At 38.9% G+C, this 18539-nt stretch overlaps 1 protein-coding gene across 5 annotated transcripts in view; it reads left to right on the top strand.

Moving 5' to 3' along the window:
• Il13ra2 (interleukin 13 receptor subunit alpha 2) overlaps positions 1-18539 on the top strand; it is a 60378-nt gene that overhangs the window by 9767 nt on the left and 32072 nt on the right. Inside the window, exon 1 of one of the 5 annotated variants that reach the window (XM_047536533.1) lies at positions 8674-8785. The exons of 3 other annotated variants lie outside the window; for them this stretch is intronic. The gene's annotated coding sequence lies outside the window, so the exon portion shown is untranslated. Of the gene's footprint in view, positions 1-8673; positions 8786-18539 lie in introns of those variants that run through there. One more of the 5 variants, XM_047536539.1, reaches the window with a different exon arrangement.

Genomic DNA, 18539 nt, shown 5'->3' with positions numbered 1-18539 from the left:
CAATACTCAGCACCATATATAAATAAATAAAATAAAAGATCCATTGACCAAAAAAAAAATTCTAACATCATATTTGTATATATGGGGTACAATATGATAATTCAGTGCATGTATTCAATATGTAATGGTCAAATCAGGGTGATTAGCATTTCCATTTCCTCTAACAATTATCATTTCTCTTTGTTTAGAAACTTCGAACTCTTAGTTATTTGATTTATATCATAAATCACTTTTAACTATAGTTACCCTTCTGTACTATATAGGACATTAGAACTAATTCCTTCCATTTTTTTCATATCTGTTATCTAAACTCTCTCTCCTCCCCCTCCCCACTCCCTTCACTAGGTTCTAGTGACCACTATTGTATTCTTTTCTATGAGGTCAACTTTTTAGCTTCCACAAATGAGTGAGAATATTCAGGACTTGGATTTCTGTGCCTGCCTTTTTTCACTGAACATATTGTTCATTAGTTCCATCCAAGTAGCTGCAACTGACAGGATTTCATTCATTTTTATGACTGGATAGTATTCCTTTAGGTATATTTTCTTTATCCATTCATCCTTTAGGTATATTTTCTTTATCCACTTCTTGGCTATTGTGAATAGTGCTACAATGAACATTGGAGTGCAGATGTATCTTGAACATGATGATTTCATTTCCATTGACTATAGGCCAAATAATGGGATTATTGAATTATATGACCATTCTATTTTTAATTGCTTCAGGAACCTCCATACTGTTTTCCAGAATGGCTATACTAATTTACATTCCCACCAATGGTGTGCAAGAGTTCCCTTTCCTCCACATCTTCATGTGAGAAATAGAAAGTGTGGTGGTCCATTTTCAGAATATAGTATTTATCCTTAATTGGGACATAAGCTTTGACCATAGCCAGTTTAACTATAGACCTTGTCTTTGTTCTCCTCAATTTTTAAATTAGCTAGTTGAGTAGATTGTAGCCCTGAGCTCCTCCTATCAGAGCAAGGGGCAATGCTGTGTTAGGGATGAAAACAGGTGGACTGCCTACCCAAGTGTGTTTGCTTGCCAGGTTTGCTAGTACACCCTTCTGCAGAAATAAAGTTTGCCTTGCTGAGCTACTTCCCATTCCTTCCAGCACCCCAGTGTTTCTAACACTGGGTAACATTTACCTTTCATCTTTTTATGGTAGTCATTCTAGCTAAGATGACATCTCATTGTTTTTTTTTTTATTTGCATTTCCCTGATGAATAGTGACATCGAGCATTTTTTCATGTATTTATTGGCCATTTGTAGTTCTTTTGAGACATGTCTATTCAGATCACTTGCCCATTTTAAAACTGGGTTATTATTTTTTTTCTATTGAATTGTTTTAGTTCCTTATATTTTCTGGATATTGATCCTTTGTCGAATGGTTAGTTTGTAAATCTTTTCTTCTGTTCCAAAGGTCCTCTTCACTCTGTTAATTGTTTCCTTTGGTGTGCAGAAGCTCCTCAGTTTCATATCCCATTCATTTTTGCTTTTATTGCTGTGCTTTTAGGGTCTTGTCCAAAAAATCCTTGTCTACACTGAAGTCTTGGAGTGTTTCATTTAGGATTTTCATGGAGACTCCATCATGTAGACATGATTGATCAAATCACTGACTCATGTTGATGGCGTCAATCTGCAGCCCCTCCCCTTCCCTGGAGGTCAGGAGTGAGACTGAAAGTTGTAACCCTCTGGTTGGTCCCTGTGGCTCCCAGCCTCCATCTTCCTGAGTAGCAGGTGGTAGGTCTGGTTTAAAGTGACTCCTTATGAATAACAAAAGGCATTCCTATTACTCCAGAAATTCCAAAAGTTTTAGGCATTCTGTGCAGGGAACCAGGGCAAAGGCCAAATGTATTTTTTAGTATTATATAACTTGATATTATCAGGAGCTAGGATGGCCCACCAAACCCTCTCTGTCTGAAAATACTTACTCTTTTCACTATGTCACAGGAAATGAGGGAGCTGAAACTCCAAACCTCAGTTCTTATGTTCCTATGAAAGAAAATGTAAAGTCAGACACCAAAAGCCATACAAGAGAACTTTATTATAAGTGGAAATAAAGAGAAAGTGAGGTGAAAGTAAAGTAAAAGCAAAGCGAGGCTCAAGCAGAGAGCACTCTCAAGAGAGAAAGTGGGCCGTCTGAGCAGAGAACCACAGAGGAGACAACCAACACTGTCTCCAAATTTATTACTGTTTGAGGTTTGCCAGGAGAGCTGTTACCACCTTCTGTACTCTTTGCCAATCAGGTGTTCAACTCCTCCTTCATGTTGGGCGGTGGGGTTTTTGACCTTAGTTGGTGCTCTCTGGAACTGTCCTGGTGGCCGTCCTATTTAGGGAGACTTCGTCTACAAGTCAATCCCATGTTCACGTGGGCACTGGGGTCAATAGCTGGTCAGAAGTTACCTTAGTGCGCCTGCGCTACTAAAGGAATCTTCCTTCCCAGACAAATGGAGGCACCTACAGCATAATTCCTAGCTTCAAATCACATCAACGGACCCTGTCAAGAGTTAGTCCCATTAATCCTTTTCTCTTGACCTGATTTCCAACTAACTCCCTTGCTTCTGTTTATTTTCTACAAATTAAGTACCACCCTTTACTTTCTCATCTACTTTGGAAGTAGTTTAAGGAAGACCCTAAAGTAATTTAAAGAACACTCTGCAACCTTACCATGCAATTTGCTGCTCATAGCTAGCTACTACCTAACAACTACACAGGGTAGAATTAGTTGTTCTCGCCTCTGAACTCTCTTAGGTGCCAGTGATTCCCTCTGTTATGGAGTATTCTTCTCAACTCTACTGTAAATACTCAATAGCTTCTAGTTTCTATCCCACTTCCTAGAATGTGAGTAACATGAGACAGCTTTGAACTCATCTTTGTACTCTGGCATCTCTCTTGGTGCTTGGCACATCGTTGCCGTGTGAATGTCCAGTGGAAAACAGTGCGACTCTACTGACCTCTGTGATCGGTATTCAAGACTGTTTGGTGTTAAATCCTTATTTATTTGCAGTACTAGTGAATGAACCCAGGGGCACTCTACCACTGAACTACATCCCAAGCCCTTTCTGCAATTTTTTTTTTTTTTTAAATTTTGAGATAGGGTTTCACTAAATTGCCTGACCTTGAACTTGTGATTCTCCAGCTTCAGCTGCCCAAGTAGCTGGTGGGAGCCACCCTGCCTTTTAATAATATTTGAATTTTTATTTACTTATATGATGCTGAGGATAGAACTCAGGGCCTCTTGAATGCTAGGCAAGTGCTCTACCACTGAGCTACATCCCTGACCTGTTTGGTGTTAATTCTTACTCCAGACAAGCATTTGGAGACTGTACCCTCATGTTGCTAAGTGTAATCTGCCTGGATCCTGTGGGTTTCTTGGGATTCTCATCTGTGGTCTCCAGATGTTGAGTCTGTGCTAGTCTGGAGAAGATTTTAGAAATTATAAACTGGTTTTGACAAAATAAAAACTGGATTTTGGGGAAAGCAGGCAGACTTTATGTCCTCCATCTCACAGAGTATGTTCTTTACAGGACACTTCTCTTCTGTATAATACGCACCTCTACCAAGTAACTTTTCAAGTCAATTTTCTGGGAATGTTATGATTTAAGGCTTTTGGAAGTTGGGTGCAGTGGTTTAAGACTGGAATTTCAGCTACTTAGGCGGCTGAGGTAAGAGAGGATCACAAGTTGGAGGCCAGCCTCTGCAACTTAGTGGGTCCCTCAGCAACTTAGTGAGACACTGTCTCAAAATAAAAAATAAAAAGGGCTGGGGATGTAGCTCAGTGGCACGGCCCCTCTGGATTCAAACCCCAGCACTACAGAAAAAAGCAAACAGGGCTAGGAATATAGCTCAGTTGGTAGAGTGCTTGCCTTGTAAGCACAAAGTCCTCGGTTCAATCCCCAGCACTTCAAAACAAAACAAAACAAAAAAACTCCCACGAGCAAAAAATATCCTTGGAATCTCAAAAGTGTACATCTACATGAATGCTTTGAAATTGCTACCAAATTAAGAATTTTCTTAAAAACCATGTGTGTACATGTATATGTACATATACACTAAGTAATCAATGATTGTTTATTTTTCTTGTTTTTGTATATTTAATACTCTTTAATCTCACAAAGGAAATAATAATACCTGTAGGGTGTCTAGTTGGAGTCCAGGTTCCTGGTGTTTCTAATAAAGAACTGAGCAAGAGCCAGACCTGTGGCACATACCTGTAATCCCAGGAGGCTCAAAGCTAGCCACAGCAACTTAGCCAGGCCCTAAGCAACTTTGTGAGACCCTGTCTCAAAATAAAAAAATAAGAAGGATTTGGATTGTGGCTCTGTAGTCAAGCCCCTCTAGGTTCAATTCCTGGTACAAAAAAAAAAAAAAAAAAAAAATTGAGTAAGATACACCCAAGTAAGAGGCAGAGCATAGATTTATTGAAAGTGAAAAAGAAAACAACACTCTGAAAAGCAGAGTGGGGAAGAGGGAGAGAGAGGGAGAGAGCCTCAAGGCCCCAAGTCTGACTTTTATATGCTGAGCTGTACCATGTTCCTCTCCCCCCAGACCTGACTGAAGGCCTTGCCCTATTCGTTCCCACTGGTTACTTGATTTTCACCTAATTAGAATACAGAACCTATGGCAGAGTTGCCATGGTGTGATGTCCTTAATGGTGGGAACTCTCCTGGTAATAGGACTATCTTAAAACAGGGACATGATGACTCATCTCCGTCTTGTACTCCAACTGGCCTTTTTCTTGTATCCTGCCTCCACCATCTTGCTATCCCTCAACTCCTACCTCAGTGACACTTTGAGGAGTTAAATACAGTTGTCTCCACCCCTGTATCTTGGATTCCATATCTATGGATTCAAAGAAACCTGAATGGAAAATAGATTTTTTTAGTTTAATATTGGGTCTGTGCTGAACCTGTACAGACTTATTTTTCTTGTCATTATCCCTTAAACAATACAGTAGAAAAACTATTAGCATAGCATTTGCATTTCACTAGGATAATAAGCAATCTGGAGATGATCTAAAGTATGAAGGAGGATGTATATAGGTTTTATACAAATATCATGCCATTTTATGTAAGGGATTTCTGCACCTTCGATTTTGGTATGGGAGGTGTCCTGGAACCAATCCTCCATGGATACCAAGGAACAACTGTATTGACTCTGCTGATTTCTTCATTTGAACAACAGTTCAGAAATACCTATTTCCTATTCTGGTGATCAACAGAGTACTCAGTGTTATAGAGCTTTTACACAATGAAAGAGATATCATGACCCCTAATAGTCAACAATTTTAGCTAATGAGGGGTCAGAAAAAAATTTGACAGTGTAGTGACTTTGTAGGAAAAGCGAAAAACTAGGTGTCAAATCTAGGTGACCTGGATTGTTATGTCTTCTGAATTTTTGACTTTTGGAGAATAACTTAACCTTTGGAAACTTTATTTTTATTTTTTATTTTTTTTAATGATACCAGGGTCTCACACTTGGAAGGCAAGTGCTCCACCACTTAGTTGTTTTGAGACTTGAGTTATACCCATTTGTAAAAATGAAGTAGTACCTACTTGGTTATCTGAGGGAGATAATGGATAAAATAGTTTAGATGTTCTTGCTAGAGAAGTCATGGAAGGTACTTGTTTACCCTAGCCCAATCCTAGCTTCACTTAATGATGTCTGACTTAGAAGCATCAGCATTGACCTGATCCAATGAGAACCATTCTCTGTAAGCAGGAAGAAATCTGGAAATGGCCTAGGGTGTGCTGTACCTTTGGAATTGATTTGGGCTCATGGGAACTGTTAGGGTAACTAGCACAAATATCCACCGGAGACACAGCTCTGAGTTCAAGCAAAGTTTTATTGACAGAGAGAGTCTGCCAGGCTGCCCTGCTGCAAGGCGCAGTAACCTGCAGGAAGAACTTCTAAACTATATAGTCATGTACAATGGAGTAGATAAAAAATAATCGGTCTGGCCCTGTGACTGTTACTTGATGTCTTTGCTGTGGTTTCAGTAGTTAGGGACTCTTTTGGGGTGGGCTTACCGGGAAGGTCATGCCTGGGTGGGCAGGTGCTGGTTTTCAAAATGGAGTCACTTTGGCCTAAAGACCTAAAAGGAACCTTTGTGAACATCATGCTTTAACTCTGACCCTTTTACCCACCATTTTTGTTAATTGATTCTGAAATTGGGACTCAGGTCTATATCTTTTTCCTAGTTTCTACTGGCCCCTTTCCAGGAATTGTAGACTACTTTCAGAACAATTTATATCATCTTGTCCAGTTCTAACAAAAGAATGACTTGATCCTAATTGTCCTGGAGAATTTCCCCACCCTGAAGCATGTATGGATGTCTTCATTCTGGGTCTCTTGAGACACTGATCCTGTTGCATCAAACTTAGGTTTATACTCTCTCTCTCAGCCTCCAGCTAAGGAGGGGCTTCCCCAACTAGTCTTATCCAGCCTCCTTTCTCTGCCTTATTCATGTTACTCCTAAATCGTTTTCTTAGGTGTTACAACGTGCCTGGTGTGTGGAGCAGAGATTAATGAATGTGGAGAACCAAGTATAGAAGTATCATTGGCAATTCCAAAGCTAAAAATATATTTTTGTTGATTCCACTAGAAAGCATTCAAATAGGACTTTTAGTTAATCAAAATGAATTGTCTTTTTAATGTATTTCTCTCACCAAGGAGCAAAGTTTAGCTTATACTTTCACTGATTGAGTTAACAAATCAAGAAGAAACTAATGAACTCTAATAACTAAGACATGGTGCATGATAAAATTGTATTTTATTAACTAAATTTAACTTATGGCTTGCGTATCTACAAACAAAGGCATTATATCATTCCAAGACATTATTATGCTTACATTTCTTTGAATGGTACCTCTCCAATATTATAGATATAATAAGAATACCATGAAACTGGATCTACAGCCTTGAAAGGTATGTAAAATATTTACAAGTGACAGAAGATTTAGGGAAAACAAGAAGCTCGAAGAAACCTTCCTGGAGTTTTTCTTGTTTGTTGGTTTTAAATATTTTTAGTTGTGGACGGACACAATATCTTTATTTTTAATGTGGTGCTGAGAACGGAACCCAGTGCCTTACATGCGGTAGGCAAGCGCTTCAACACTGAACCACAATCCCAGCCCTGTTTGTTTTTAATAAAGAAGACGAATGAGTTCATTGGAATTGCAATTTCAGGAAAAGGAATGAACATTTTGAATCTAGATCTCCTTTTTCTTACTATGGTGTCAGCAAATTTTGATGATAAAATCCCTTCTGTAGGTCTGATAAATAATTTCTTACAAAAATGATTACAAAAGAGCCAAACTAGCTGCTACGTGAAAAGCAAATGCTAAACTCCCTAAACTATTAGTTTCTTCCCACCTTCCCAAGTTCAATTCAGGGAGAAGCATTAACTATGGAAATGAATACAAATGAAGAGACAGGGTAAAAAACATCTTGGGGTAAAGCATAAAGTTCATAATGGAGAAAAGAATGTATATATTTCCCTTTTCAGTCAGACTTCTTGCTCTTTATTTGTTGTTTGCGTATTTAATGTAAAATACATCTTTAGAATCTGAGAAATGATTACGTCTGAACCTGTGTTCTGAAGCAAAGGAGATGATTTTTATCCTTTGGAATTTTAGATGGTATGGAGACTGGATCTAATCTCAAGTCACTCTTATTTCGAATAGACATTTCATCTATTCTAGAAAAGCATCAAAAATGCTCTGACTTCTTATGACTTTGCATGGTTCCTGGGCCTGGAGATTAAATCAGGGGCTGAAAAAATATCTCTCTGGAGACTTGAAGAATGAAAGACAATTTGGTAATGGCCTGAGTCTCTTAATTTTATCTAGGCTGAAATAAAATATTGTCAGGTTATATAAAGAAAGATTTAATAAACTTTCAATGGAAAAAGAAATGTGTATGTGACACTGAATTTTAATTATAACACCAAGGATTTGGGAAATCAGAAGAAATTTAGACATTATTTAGTTTTTCCAGCTCATTTTACATATGAGAAAACTGACCATTTCTTAGGTAAAGTGCAGAAGCAACATTTTTGGGGAATGGAAGGTTAGAATGGATGACTTCTGAGATTCCATTCAATAATTTTTATTATCATAATTATTTTTTGTGGTGCTAGAGATTGGAACGCAGGTCCTTAAGTATGCTAAGCAACCACTCTACCACTGAGCTACATCGTCACTCCTACAATGTAAATATATATTTTTTCAAAAGAGTCCCAAAGAGGCTAGGGAAATTGTCCAAGATCATAAAGTTGACCGTGGGAGCCAGCGCCTAGAGGAGAATCTGTGTTTTGGGACTTGTCTGTTTATGACTCTTCATACTTCAAGATATTCGAAACTTAAAATGATGATGCCTTGGGTAGTATACTCTGTAAAAACATAAATCTGGCACTCATATACTTACCTTTGGATTATCTTTTAATTCCCAATGTGGTGAGTCATATAGTAAAATAACATTGGCACACCAAGAGGCCATATCAGGAACTAATTAAAAGGGAAAGGAAGTCACTCAGATGAACTTTATAATTTCCTCTGAATTTTTTGCAAATATAACCTTGAATGCTGATCTGCTTTGAATGCAATTTTTTTCATGACAGTTGGTACTTTTCTTGGACAAAGCAAAGCTCCTCCTACATAAAATAAAAGCTTAAGTTGTAGGGTCATTTAAAACCCATTAAGCAAAGAAGCTGTTTGTTGAGGCAGATTTTAGTGGCATTGCAGAAGAATTTGATTACAACTGGACACATTATTCTCATAGAGTAAGTCTGAAACTTTAAATTGGGGGAGGAATTTTGGGATGAGAGCTAACTTGTTTTGAATAATTATTTTATTTTCTTCATCTTTGCTTAATAGGTTTATGTATCCTTTTTGTGGCAGAAATTGTTTGATTTAATATAAAAATAATTTGGGGAAATGCTGCCTGTTTGCATTAAGCTATTTTAATGGTTGCTAGACCATCAGTGTAGACAGCTGTATTGCTTTAATTTTCATTTCCTTATTAGTCCTTATTTACTATGAAAATCATACTTCTTTTAAGCAAGTTTGGTCCCTTTTAGACGGTAAGGTTAGTTGCATTTTACAGTTCCCTGAGATTATTTTCTGTGTGATTTTTTTCCCTGTAAATGGGCAAGTTCCACTTTGTAATATCTTTTCCCTCTTAAGCCTAGAGATAACCACAGAGCTCCTCTAAAATGAATGATTTTATTTATCTTTGCATGATGTTTTGATTTTGATTTAACTTACAGAACACACATGTCCTCTATATGTATGATTTCATTTGTTCATATATTATGATTATGTATATTGTAGGGTTAGTAAAATAAAATTGCAGTTTTCATTGCTTTTACTCTGAAATGTACTGGCATCTTACACCTTTGATACTTGTTTCCCTCTGAAAGAACACATAGTTAACACTTAATATGACCATCACTTTTACACACTTCACTCACTTTGGATGTTTCCAGATTAGTTTTCTTCTATGAGTATATAAAAAGGTATATGAAACCAGGACATCAACACCAAGACTTACTGCCTATTTTTGATTGAAATTTTATTTAACCATAGAATATTATAGAGAGTTCCAGACTTGAGTAAATTACATGGATGATTTATTATTATTATTATTATTATTTTAAATGGGAAAAGTACTAAACTAAGGACTAAGAGATCTGGTTTCCAGATCTCCTCCATATAGCTCAGCTAGCTTGCTATAGACACCCCACCCTTCCCTATCTTACTTTCTTCAGCTGTAAAAGAAGCCAGAGTCCTGACTGTGCGTAATGTTATGAAAGACTGTAAAACTGTTAGAAAGGACTAAATAGTGGGAACAAATAAAGGAGAGGCGGAACACTTATAGGATTGATTTATTTCTTTTCAATGCTAAGATCTTACCTTCTGACGAAAAGATGATTTGGTGTAAGTTTTTGAAAATCAGAGAAATATATCACCTGCTACAACTAGGAGGCGCTGAGGCGGGATGGGTGGCTGTTCCTTCAGGGTCTTCAAGGAATTGATAGGAGGTGGCACGTGGTTATCGAAGCAGAAGGCAGCTAACAATGGGATTCTTATGCTTACTGTGCCAAAGGCATTTTATGTGCTTCCTTAGCTGTATGGTGGCAAGTGTTATTGCCTTCATTCTATTGATGAGGATAGAGCGCTGAAGTGTGCCCACATCTGTGTGGCTGTTTCCATCATTCCACACAGCTTCTACAGTCACGCTGCGGTAATTCTGAGAAGATAAGCTCTGTGGAATTGTGTTTCAAATTCTGTCTGTGGGGTCAAGATTTATGCTGGAGGGGCTGGGGGTAGAGCTCAGATGGTAGAGTGCTTGCCTCGCGTGCGCAGGCCTTGGGTTCAATCCCCAGCACCACAAAAAGAAAAAAAAAAAAAAAGATTTATGCTGGAGAGAAGGATAATGTACAGGATCACATAGAGTAGGTTGGCAGGTGCCTACGTGGTGTGATTGGGGAGGCAGGTGACAGGTGCCTACCCATAAATATTATCTTCATTGGTCTGTAACAGTCACTTTGCCTGAGAATTTGCCACTGAAATGATTACTTTGGATGTGGACTATTTTTGCCTTTGTTCATTTTCTGTTTCTTTGCCGGTGGGGACACTGAGGGGACTTTTAAATGCATATACCCCTAAGATGGTTTATATATGAAATCTTTTATTGCCTAATCCCTTAGGAGACAGTGTAAGAGCTCAGACTTTGGAGTGAGACAAAACAGATTGAATTCTGATTCCACCACTTACTAACTTTTGAAGTTGCACATGATAACTTAAATCTCTCAGAGCATCACTTTCCTCTAGAGTAAAAGAGATAATAATGCATGTGCATAGGCCCTAGCAAATAACCATAATGCACTGAACATCTGCTATGTGTAGTTGTGCTAGGGTGAGAGTCAAGAGACTCGTTCTGCCGTACCATTCATTTGGGTAAATATTTATGGAGTTTCTACTGTATGTCGTGCCCTGAGTCACTGTGGAAGGCACTGAGGAAACAACAGTGAAAATGTGAAGTCCCTGCTTTCTAATGTTTTAAATTTTAATCTGGTGCTAACCTAACTATAGCCATCTCCTGGTCATGTAGGGAGGATATGTTCTTCACATTTTAGAATTGTGAAACTGTTACTGAAAGCTTGGTCTTTGGATGCCAATCCAAGATTTTGACAAAAAGGAAAAAGTTTTATTGCTTTGCTAGCAAAAGGAGAAATACAGGGACCTGTGGTTCTGCCCATCAGGGAAAAGAGAGGGCTTTCAAAGAGGCTATTCAAAGGCTACTTCCCAGGTGTGCTTGGTAGGCGGTCCCAGGTGTGCCCTGTTGGTGTGTTGAAATTCACTTGTTAATTTGGGAGATAGTCACTTCCTAGATCTTCTGGTGACATCTCCTTCCTGTGGAGGATAGATAACTCTAGGTAATCGTGTTCCCTGCCCCCAGGTTAGGGAGGGGGAGAGGGAGAAGAGAAAAAGAAAAACTTGTCCTTTTAAAATAAGCAGCAAGGGTTACATTCAAGAGGTGAAACGGACCACTGCTACAAAATTTAGAGTTGAATGATAGGTAGTGAGCAAAATATATGCTCCCCGGTCCCAGGACCTCACTGAGTATAGTCTATAGGAGCAGAACTTAATCAGATCATCTCATGGTGAGTCTCTACAGGAGAGGTAGACAAGGCTTTGAGAGCATGTGACAGGGCCTCCCACAAGCTCTGAAGAATGAGTCACTGCTAACTAGGTCATCTTCTATGTGTTCTTACTCAGATTCATCTGGATTTCCTCAGCTCTTTTACAGCATCTTGGGTGATATGGCAAAATTTTTCTTCTTTTTTTATTGGCAGCGGTGGGGGATCTTTTTGCTGTGCCGGGCGATTGAACCTAGGGCCTTGTGCTTGTCAGAGAAGCAGACTGCCACTGAGCCACATGCCCAGCCCCCTCTGTTTTCTTTTTCAGCCTCCTACTCAGCTGCTACCATTTATTCTCTGGAGGTGAGCTCATCTCCTACTTTGCATAGAAAATAAAAGCCACGGGGTGTGCCTGAACCTCTTATTCATCCACCTTCCTGTGTTTTACAAACACCTTGATTGGCATCTTCACCCATGCGGTTGGCTTGTCTCAGAGGGAAAAAAAACAGCCCTCCCTTAGTCCAAGTTGAATCTGTTTTTGAACCCATGCCCTCCTCTGGTTTTCTCAAGTATCCCTTTTCAGAATTACTCTCTTCCTCTTCTGAATATTTTGCCTCTTCCTCTGAGTTCTTTTCACAGTCAAGAGAGAGGGGAGAGAGACATCTTTTCTTGATCTTGACTGTACAACCAAGTCATTTACAACCTATATGACCAAACTTCAATAGAAAAGGGGTCCATGACACTTCACAGAAGAAATACGAATGGTCAACAAATATATGAGAAAATGTTCAACATCTCTGGCAATTGGAAAAATGCGAATTAAAACTACACTGAGCTTTCATCTCCAGTCAGAATGGCAATTATCAAGAATACAAATCACGATAAATATTGGCAAGGATGTGGGGAAAAGGTACACTCGTTGCTGGTGGGACTGCAAATTGGTGCAACCACTCTGGAAAGCAGTATGGAGATTCCTTAGAAAACTTGGAATGGAACCACCATTTGACCCAGTCATCCCACTCCTCAGTCTATACCCAAAGGACTTAAAATCAGCATACTGTGGTGATGCAGCCACGTCAATATTCATAGCAGCTCAATTCACAACCTAAGCTATAGAACCAACCTAGGTTCGTGCTCTTCAATAGATGAATGGATAAAGAAAACATGGTACATATACAAAATGGAATATTACTCAGCCATAAAGAAGAATGAAATTATGGCATTTGCAGGTAGATGTATGGAACTACAGATTATCATGCTAAGTGAAATAAGTCAGTCCCTCCAAAACCAAAGATCAAATGTTCTCTCTGATATGTGGATGCTGACACCCAGTAAGTGGGTGGGTGGGGGAGTGGAGGTTCACCAGATTGGATAAGAGTGAGGGAAAGGGATGGGGGATGGGAATGGGAAAGGCAGTAGAATGAACGGGACATAACTTTCCTATGTTCATATGTGAATATATGATCAGTGAAACTCCACATCATGCACCACCACAAGAATTCCATGTATGTATGATATGTCAAAATACCTTCTACTGTCATGTATAGCTAAAAAGAACAAATTTTTTAAAAGGGGGAGTCCATGGGACTGGGGATGTGGTTCAGCGGGAGACGGCTTGCCTGCATTGCAGGAGACCTTCTGGGTTTGATCCCCAGTGCTGCCAAACAAACAAAAACTGGTCAATACATATAACTGCTTTCACTGAAGTCACCAAATTACTTTTTATTTTCAAATGCAACAGACACATTTCAACTTTTATTTTCCCCATGCACTCTCCCCACTGCTTCGTCATGCCGAGTACTCAGCTTTTTAATACTCTCTCCTTGAAATCTTTTGCTTCATTAGTTTTCATGATACCAGCTGCTCCTGTCCTTTCTGCATTTTTGGTCACTAGTCTCACATGTGAGTAAATTCAACCGCCCGAACATCTCTGCAGTCTCTCCAGTTGTCTTCTCCATTTTCAATTGATCACTAAGGACTGTTTTACCTTCTTACAACATATAGATTCCATCTTTTGTGTGTGTGGTACAGAACACTGAACCCAGGGGTGCTCTACTACCGAGCTCCATCTGCAGCCATTTTTATTTTTTATTTTGAGAGAAGGTCTTGCCAAATTGTTGAGGTTAGGCTCAAACTTGCAATCCTCCTGGTTCAGAACTTGCTATCCTTCTGCCTCAACCTCCTGAGTCACTGTGATTATGAGTGTGGTCCTCTCCTCCCTGCTGTGTTCCATCTTTTCTGAAAGCACTATTGGTATCATAGCATGGGCCTTCATCTTCTCTATCCTGAACTGTTGAAAAAGCCTGCTAAGTTGTTGTTTCTCTCTTCTTGCCCCTCTCAGATCTGTTCTCCTCAGGGTGGCAAAAGCCATCTCCCTACGATTTGTGTATCTTTTAAGCTGAGCTATTAGATATAACCTTCAGGTTTAAAACTCCTATACACTTATTTATTTTAATATATATTTATATATAGCTGTCAATGAACCTTTATTTAATTAATTTATTTTTATGTGGTGCTGAGGATCGAACCCAATGCCTCACACATGCTAGGCAAGCGCTCTGTCACTGAGCTACAACTCCAGCCCTTCAGTCCCTATTTATAACTCTCTTGATTAAGTCCAAAATGTTTTAACGTGGTTCAGAAAGCATTCCTATGTACATCTCACACTGCAGCCAAGACAAATGATTTGTAGATCCCTAAATGAGCTAAGCTTTATCAATTCTCTGTATTTGCTTAATCAATTCTCATTGAGGAGAAAGCCTTCCCTCAAATTCCTCATCACCTTCTTTGGCAAATACTCTGTCCTTATGGGTGAGCTAGCAGAGGCCCTGCTTTCCATAAGGACTCTTAACTGACCACCACTCCCAAGATCCAAAAGTACCTGTCCTCTGTGCTCCTAATTGCTTGCCTCCTTCCTGGAACTTAACCACATCTTATAATTGACATTAGTGACAATCTAGTCCACAAACTTGGGTCTGCCAGAAATTCCACACTGCACAATGTTCTTTAAATTGTCTTCTATTCAATATTCTTCCTGGAAAAGTAAGATATACAATTTTAGTCAACATTGGAGCAGCCTGCTGGGTTATGCAAATATTTGAGGACTTGGGCAACCCCAAAATACCAAGGAGTCCCTTTTGGTTTGATTATGAATCCTCTGTCAACTTCCTAATACACTCTCTGATACGCCATTTTGTCTTAACCTATAAAGGTCCTTTCATATTTGCTGCTCCTGTTCCTGTGCTATGCTTGGGGCAGTGGATCATTACTGAGATGGGGTCCCCTTGTGCCTAGGGCCTCGAACATCCATTGAAATGCCTTTGAGCTTCCTCTCCCTTCCTAGGCGTGGATCATCAAATGTTGAGCTTTTCTCTGTTTTCCCTGCCACCTGTAAGCTTACCAGACCCATGAATTTTTTTTTGTCTGAAGCGTGTGTCCCTTCCCTTCCTTTCAATACCCTAAAAGGAATTTCATCTGTTCTCTTGAGACACTCACTGACATTCCCAAGCATTATCTCTCCCATGAGCTTGGGTTTGGGAATTTTTGCTTTTGGTTCTGGCAACAGGGGAGCAGGGATTCCATTATATTATGTAAGGAATATAATTATGTAAGGAATATATATTATGTAAGATTGCCCAGCAATCTTCTTGAAATGGGAAGAAAAAGAGAAAAAACTTAAGAGCAACGCACAAGGCTTAGCTAGAAATGTTTCCTCATTTTGTTTTTTGAGATTGTCCTCTTTACTAAATGGTGAGTACCTTTATTTCACTTATTTATTTGGTACCAGGGATTGAACCCAGGGCGCTTCACCTCACATTCCCAGCCCTTTTTATTTTGAGACAGGGTCTCACAAAGTTGTTTAGAGCCTCACTAAAGTATTGGTGCTGGCCTTGAACTTTTGATCCTCCTGCCTCAGGCTCCCGAGTGGCTGGAACAGGCCTGCTCCACCACGCCCTGTGATAAATGCCTTTTAAAAATGTTGGTTTCAGGGGCTTTGATTGCAGCTCAGTGGTAAAGTGCTTGCCTAGCATGTGTGAGGCACTTGGTTCAATCCTGAGCACTACATAAAAATAAATAAAATGAAGGTATTGTGGTCATTTACAACTAAAAAAAAAAAAAAAAGAAATGTTGGTTTAATTCCCTAAAATTTCAGTAGAGAGTACAGAGAAGGAGACTCATACAATCCAGTCTGGAGGAGCTAGCATTGAGAATATGTAGACGGAAACACTACCTGAACAAAATCACAGTGACAAGGAGTGATCCCAATGATTAGGCTATGTAAAGCCTTGATCCAGAACTTAAACAGGTCCCACTTTACAAGACCTATAAGAAGAGATGAGTGTGAAAGTGTTAGTGGCCTCCAGAGAGTGAAAAGTTTTGATTGCCATGCTAAAGGGTTTGCATGATATTTTATAAGAGATAATATAGCATAGAGGTTAAAGTCACAAAGTCAGAAAAGACACCATCTGGCTTTGAATCTTGGCTCCATCATTTGTAGTCTTTCAGTGCCTCAGTGACCTTATGAGTAAAATGTGATACCAGTATATGTCTCATGATGCTGTAGTGGAGATGAAGTGATTTAATACCATGGGGTGCTTAGAGAATCGCTGGCACACCATGAGTACATTTAATTGTGAGTTATCATTATAAATTATTCTGTAGAGGAATGGGAAGCCAGAGAATACATTTGGACATATTTGAGTTTTCAAGGTTACAACAGCTACGGTGTAGAAAATGGTTGAGCCATGCTTACTGTAAGGTAGAAAATACATCTGCAGGTTATTGCAGTTAATCCATTTGTAACCCCAGAGACTCAAGAGGCTGAGGCAGGAAGATTGCAAGTTCAAAGCCAGCCTCAGCAACTTAGTGAGGCCCTAAACAACTTTGTAAGATATTGTCTCAAAATAAAAAAATAAAAAGGGCTGGGGATGTGGCTCAGTGGTTAAATGCCCCTGGGTTTAATCCCTAATACAAAAACAAAAACAAAAACAAAACAAAGAAATAAAAAAACCCACAAAAAACAGAGAGAGAGAGAAAGAGAGAGAGAGAGAGAGAGAGAGAGATAGTTGGTGGCTAGGATAAGGGTAGTGGCAGTAAAGATGGAATGCTTAATCAGAAGGGATGGATGTTAACCTAATAATCATAAGAGTAAATAAACAATTATAAATTCTACTATGAAGGAAAGTTTTCCAGTGGCAATATATTATAATGTTTAAAATCATAGGCTATAGAATCAGACTGATTGTGTTTGAATCCTGTTTCTTTCCTTTTACTATCTGTGTAATCTTGGGCCAGTTACTTAACTTGTCTGTCTCAGTTTCTTGTGTAAAATGGAAATAATAACATGAGTTGGCATTAACTAGTCCAGGAGATAAGAGTACTCCAAGTAGATGGAGAACAGCATGTACACAAGACCTGTGGTCAGAGTGCAGGACAGAAACAGGACAACTCCTAAGAAGCAGCTGAAGAAATAGGTGCTACAATATTTATAGCCTTGAGGACCAAGTCAAGGATTTTCATCTTTATCCAAAGATAAGGAAGCCATGATCAATTTTGCATAATTGATTTGCACTTCAAACACCTAAGATGTACACTCTGCCTGCAGTGTGGAAATAGATGGAATGGGGCCAGAGTAAATTCAGGGAGATGTATTAAGAAGCTGTTGTAGGGCTGAGGCTGTAACTCAGTGGCAGAGTGCTTGCCTAGCATGTGTGAGGCACTGGGTTCCATCCTCAGCACCATAATAAATAAGGAAAGAAAATAAAGGCATGCTGTCCATCTACAACTACAAAATAAAAAAAAAAAAAAAAGATTTTTTAAAAAACAAGCTACTGTAATCATCCAAGCAAATTATGAAATGATGGTGGAGATTTGGATTAGTATTGAGGAGGAATTGGACATAAGTAGTTGCAAGGGATATTTAACAAATGACTAGGACTTGATTATGGATTGGATTTGAAGGATGTAGATGTCTAGGGAAACTCTGGTTTTTGGCTTATACTGGTGCATGGATGCTGCAAGAGCACTCATTTTCAGATGGAAGGTCATGATTTTTAAAAGCTTGTTCTTGTTAGTTATATATGCTGGTAGAATATATTTTGACATACATAAATGGAGTAAAACTTCTCATTCTTCTGGAGTATGTGATGTAGAATTACATTAGTCATTTAATCCTATGTGCATATAGGATAGTAAAGTCCGATTCATTCTACTATCTTTCTTATTCCCATTAAGCCTTCCTTCCCTTCATTCCCCTTTGTCTAATCCAAAGTACTTCTATTCTTCCCTACCCACCCTCTTATTGTGAGTTAGCATCTGCATATCAGAGAAAAGATCTGGCCTTTGATTTTCAAGATTGGCTTATTTTGCTTAGCATGATAATCTCCAGTTCCATCCATTTACCAGCAAATGCCATCATTTCATTCTTCTTTATAGCTGAGTAATACTCCATTATGTATATATACCACAGTTTCTTTATTCATTCATTTGTTGAAGAGCACCTACATTGGTTCCATAGTTTAGCTATTGAGAATTGAACTGCTATAAATGTTGATGTGGTTGCATCTCTGTAGTATGCTGACTTTAAGTTCTTTGGGTATAAACCAAGGAGTGGGATAGCTGGGTCAAATGGTGAATCCATTCCAAGTTTTCTGAGGAATTTCCATACTACTTTCCAGAGTGGTTGCACCAATTTGCAGTCCCACCAGCAACGTATAAGTGAACCTTTTTCCCCACATCCTCACCAACATTTATCAGTATTTGTATTCTTGATAACTGCCATTCTGACTGGAGTGAGATAAAATCTCAGTGTAGTTTTAATTCGCATTTTTCCAATTGCCAGAGATGTTGAACATTTTCTCATATATTTGTTGACCATTCGTGTTTCTTCTTC

This window comes from Sciurus carolinensis, chromosome X (assembly GCF_902686445.1).
Source record: "Sciurus carolinensis chromosome X, mSciCar1.2, whole genome shotgun sequence".
Taxonomy (NCBI): domain Eukaryota; kingdom Metazoa; phylum Chordata; class Mammalia; order Rodentia; family Sciuridae; genus Sciurus; species Sciurus carolinensis.
The sequence above is the reverse complement of the archived record's forward strand: the minus strand, read 5'-3'. Positions and strand labels throughout refer to the sequence as shown.